The sequence below is a fragment of the Mustela lutreola genome, chromosome 14 (genome assembly GCF_030435805.1).
Source record: "Mustela lutreola isolate mMusLut2 chromosome 14, mMusLut2.pri, whole genome shotgun sequence".
Lineage (NCBI taxonomy): Eukaryota > Metazoa > Chordata > Mammalia > Carnivora > Mustelidae > Mustela > Mustela lutreola.
Window position 1 is genome coordinate 71,647,721 of NC_081303.1, and position 4,505 is coordinate 71,652,225.

Here is a 4,505-nt window from a genome sequence, read left to right on the forward strand (position 1 = left end):
TTGCCTCTTTGATGCAGAAATCTCAAAGCCACAGGAAGAACTACAAAGGGATGACCAGACCCTGAGTGAACTCTGGTTTTCCCACCTAGAATCTCAGACGTCTGTCCAGCCAGACCTTCCACTGGATGAGCTCCTTGACTGTCACCATCCCTTTCTCAGGTGAAGGAAAAGGAAAGCACTTCCTTAGAAGGACAAATGGCATTAAGGAATGGGCAGATATGAGCGTCTGTGACACAACACTGAGGAGAAGGAGGCACGAGACTGAAGTGCCCAACCCTCCCTACCATCGCCCGAGGTAGTAAGAGGTATGTGCGGGCAGGAAACCAGAGTAACTCCCAGAAGCTCTGGGGGAAGGGACAATCCCTTAAGAGGCCTAGTAGGAGGACAGAATCTTTTTTTAGCCCCTCTCCATTTTGGGAAGGTGACTTGAGCATCTACTCCTGACTACAGGCATTGGTTGGGTCTTCTCCTATTTTTTTTTGCCTGACCCAAGAAGGGCCATGGGCTGTGCAAGAGAAGACTTTCATGGTTCTCACTCCAAACAGAGCACAGCTCTTTTGACCCACTTATTTTTCTTCATAGTAGTGAACAAGAAGTTGGATCCATGGACAGACCCAGCAGCCGGAGAGATTCTGATGAGCATGGTCAGATCGGACACAAGGGCTGTGTAGCATACAGCCATGACCAGCGCTCTGGGCACCAGGCTGAATGGAAGCAAGGACTTTAGTGTAAATCAAATACAAGCTAAACTTTCAAGGACTAAACCATTGTCTTCCAAATTTAACTTTTTTTTTTTTTTTTAAACACACATTTCACCTTTCCCAAAGGTTCTGAGGTAATTTTGCTATTGACTGTTCTTCCCTTGCTTGGGAGTTTTTGTCCAGTTTTATTCTCTATAGGGTATATTCTTGAAGTTACATTTTTTTTTTTTTTTTTTTAAATTTTTTTTAATATTATAAACATATGCGTATCATGCTTAGCGAAATAAGTCAAGCGGAGAAAGACAACTATCATATGATCTCCCTGATATGAGGAAGTGGTGATGCAACATGGGGGCTTAAGTGGGTAGGAGAAGAATAAATGAAACAAGATGGGATTGGGAGGGAGACAAACCATAAGTGACTCTTGAAGTTACATTTTTATTTTCAAACCTGAAACTACCACATTTAATGTGATTTTAAGAAGTTCCCTCCCCCACTCTAGAAATGGGGATCTCCTTCCTTAAAAGTCGTGCCCATCCTCCCTGACCCTTCAGATATCCAGATGAAAATGCCTGGACCAAACTTTGGAATATATGGAAACAAAGATTAAGACTTCATGGGAGGGGTGATGAAGCAAGATGGACACATACCACTGAGAATGGGATACCATGTTAAGATTGGAAGCTGTGAAGATGTGTTGCTCAGTGGTCAATGTCTCATATAGGCAGGGTCAACAGATGAACTGTTTCTTCCCACAGCTCTGCATAAGGCATCCTTGACCTCATTGTTCCTCAGGCTGTAGACAACAGGGTTCAACAAGGGAGTGATGGTGGTGTATGTCACTGAGACCAAGGTCTTGTTCTGCAGAACCCTCAGACATGGGCTTGAGGTAAACAATGGAGACCCAGCCATAGTGGACAGTGACCACTGCGAGGTGGGAGGTCCAGATGGCAAAGGCCTTCTTCTGGCCCCAGGCAGAGGGGATCTTGAGGATGCTGGAGATGAGGAGGATGTAGTAGATGAAGACCCAGCCCCACAGGGACCAGGATCATACACGAACTGACAAAGTTGATCTCATCGATAGTGATATCCGTACAGGAGGGTTTCAGGACAGGGAGGATGTCACAGAAGAAATGCCCAGCCACTCTGTGACAGAAGAATAAGGCAAATATGGGTGTCACCTGGACGACTGCCATGGCCAGACCAATGCCAGAGGTGCCACACATCAGCTGGGCACATACCCTCCTGCTCACGACATCTGTGTACCTTGGGTTGCAGATGGCCCCATAGCGGTCACAGCCCATGGCTGTACTCAGAAGGCAGCTGCTGCTGGCTAAGGCAACAAAGAAGAAGATTTGGATGGGCTGATTCTGGGCTAGGAGACCAGATGGAATCTGTGGAACAGGGACGAGCGTGTATGCGGTCTCCAGTCTAGCCAGCGTGCTCAGGGAGATGCACCCGGGTGCATGCAGGGGGACAGTCAGTGCAGATGAGGGTCACGAGGAGAGCATTGCCAGCCAGGCTGGATGTGTACGAGATAAGAAAAACCACAGACACGGTGATCTGATAGTCATGAAACCTGGAGAAGCCCAGAAAATCACACTCCCTCACCTCTGTGAGGTTCTTTCCCTGCAGCCTTCAGTTTCCATGTCTGAGAACAATGCAGGTGTCAACTTGGGGCAGGTTGCCTCTGATGTGGGCTCAAACAGCGATAGAGGAAGGGATACAGAGAATACCGGCACGCACACCGCCTGTCATCTCTCGAATTGGGGGCTTGCATAGGTCTTAGAGCTGGTAGACCCCCTCCCCCCGTTTCAGTTCTTGCTCTCTGCTTGATCCTTCCTTAAGTCCTGGCCCAGGAGCTCCTGTTAGGTGAGACCACCCCACGTGCCTTTTCAAAGTCTCCTCATGAATGCTGTTTTTGTAGGGCATGGATGGGAGGATTTTCTTTTAGAACAGCCCACGGGGGCCTGAGCCCGTGCTGCTCTGGCCTTCCTTGTCTCTTCCAGGGAAAGGACCAGCCACCGGAACAGGGAATTGGGGGACTGGGGAGTCAAGATTTTATGGAAATAGTCATGGATGGGTCGTTGTCACTTAGGAAAAACACAGAACACTGTACAGTTGGTAGAATTATTCTCAGGGACAGGCTCTTCAGGAACACTTGAACGGGTGTGTGGATGAGGCATCTTGGGCCCAGCGGAGATGTTCTGTCATGCTGTTGGCAGACTGCTTTGTTGTAACGACGTGCCTAGAGGAACTTGAACTGTTGAGGGGCAAGGAAGGGGAGAGACCGAAGTGGCAGGAGAAGAAGACTGGTAAGAGGAAAAAGAAATAACTGAATGAAAGGACTACCTGACCTTTTTCGGCAGAGGGAACTTGAAGAATAAATAAGGTCAACAACTTAAAATCAAATGTTATACTATGTTGTGATACCAGCCCCTCCCGATGTGCAGCCTTCAGTTCATGGAATCGGGCATAGAGAGCTCTGGGTGATGGCACAGTGTAGAGAGGCAGCCGGCAGGAGGCAGGACAGGGGAAGAAACCTTAGGGCCTCTCTGGTTCTACCTCTCCCCTGTGAGCACTCGCCATCTTTCCTTACAAGTTTGGTGAGGGACCCTGGGAGATAGCCACCGTCTGTCAGATGTTTAAAGAACAAGGTAACCACAGGCTTCAGAGCTGGGGCACATCACAGAAACCACCACTAGGAATCTAGGAAACACAACCTAGAAAATGTTGCAGATTTTCTGGAAAGTACGCCAGCATGGGAAATAAGGAAGCATGCATTTAAGGGAGAAATGCGTGTGCCACAAAGTAATTTAAGAGATCAACCAACTGGAAAGGTAAGGATTCCAGAGCAACCGTGCGACTCAAGGCAGATTTGTAGAAAGAAGGAGGTAGAGGGGTGATTTGAAGATAAAAGTAAATGTTTAATTCCTTGGTCTCCATGGCTGCATTTTGGGGCCAAAAAGTGACATATGACTAGAGGCAACTAGTTTGGGTAGCGACCTCAAACCTTCCTCCCTTGCTGAAGGGTCTGTTGAATGGGGCTGCTGTATGACCATGGATGGATGGATGGATGGATGTGTGGACTACACTGGACAAGACCCTTGAAAGAAGGGTAATATGATTAAAATGTGTGTATGTGTATATGTGAATGCACATACGTTATATGTACAAGAAAAATCCAAAGATCCACCTGACACTCTGTTGTGTTCACTGTTATATGGGGATGGAGGGAGTGAAGTTATAGGAAGCTCGGCTGACTTTTTACATGTGTTTACAGTGAGGATGGTGACCATTGTTCTAAAATGCTACAGAACATAAAAGCATGGCTCAAAAAAGAGTTAGGAGAAGTCAAGGAGGAGAACTTCGATTGAGCAAGGGGCTGGTTGATGACTGGTCTGAAAGTCTGGTTACAGGGAGTGAACAAGGAACTTCAGTAGGTCATGGAGGAGAACCACAGATCCCATCTGCATTTTCAGTTTCTTAGTTGAGCCTGATGCAATGAGAGATAATTAGTGGTGAAGGAGATACTGAGGGAAGATACTGAGCTGAGTTGTCAGGAGGAGGAAGAAGAAAATTCCTGGTATCCTTAAGTTATGATCTAAAAAGTAGCATTACTGTCACCCCAAACCAGCCAGATTTGTGTCATTATGCCTTGGGTAGTTATGAATTGACTGTCTTTGAGGAGATAATAAGGGTAGAGACTGGATGGTTGACTCCTGGTAACTTTATTGGCTGGTGCAGGGCTGGATTGAACTGAACAGACCATGAAAGTTTACCTTAAGACCTTCCTAAAACTTG

At 47.0% G+C, this 4,505-nt stretch overlaps 1 pseudogene; it reads right to left on the reverse strand.

The window, feature by feature from the left end:
* Positions 1 to 1,367: 1,367 nt before the first annotated feature.
* On the reverse strand, positions 1,368 to 4,000 carry LOC131814476 (olfactory receptor 10J5-like; annotated as a pseudogene).
* Between the last annotated feature and the right edge of the window lie 505 nt (positions 4,001 to 4,505).